The following is a 738-nucleotide window of genomic DNA, read 5'->3' on the forward strand; positions in this document are numbered from 1 at the left end:
GAAAAAGAAAAAAAAAAAGGTTATTCTAAATAAAAGGAAAAGGCTTACACTACCTAAAGCTGTGCTCTCTGCCTCCTGGGAGAGGGCCGCAAAGCCAGGTGCCCCGCCAACCACTGGGGCTCCCGACCCACCTGCTGGGCGCCACCTCTCCTCCTCTTCAGAATTGGGTGTTTGCCTGACCATCAAAGCAACGACTTTTTATTCTGTTTGTACTGAACCAAAACAAACAACTGTGTATAGACTGCTATTTTCTTTTTTATTTGAAACGAGGCGTTTCGGTGTTCTTTCCCCTGCCACATGGCCTGTCACCCGCCCTCCCCCCGCCCACCCCCGACAATGGCTCCAGTAGATTGGCCAGAGGGCCCGCCGCCGCCGCCACTGCCGCCGCACCTGCACGGCTCCGCGACGACCTGTGGAGGAATGGGGACGAGGCCAGGAGCTAGTGTCCACCAGGGCCACACGGGAGCAGTGTGGGCCCTCAGGGGGCCTACTGTGCATGTGGCTCTTTTTAACACAGTAAACTAGATTAGACGTCAGTGTTTTAATTGCCCTTCTCCTCCGTTCTTCTGTCCTTTCTCTTTCCCCTCTCAACCAGGAGACCATCCCATGTCTCTCTTCCTCCCTCCTTCCCCTCCAGGGGAGTCAGGCTGTCTGAAATCCATCAGCTTCTCTCCCTGTCCCACTCCTCCTCCTGCTGTCAGATGGATTTAGTCTTTTTTTAAACAAGTGAACATTGGA

The sequence above is a fragment of the Enhydra lutris genome, unplaced genomic scaffold (genome assembly GCF_002288905.1).
Source record: "Enhydra lutris kenyoni isolate GAN:26980312 unplaced genomic scaffold, ASM228890v2 scaffoldscaffold26, whole genome shotgun sequence".
NCBI lineage: Eukaryota > Metazoa > Chordata > Mammalia > Carnivora > Mustelidae > Enhydra > Enhydra lutris.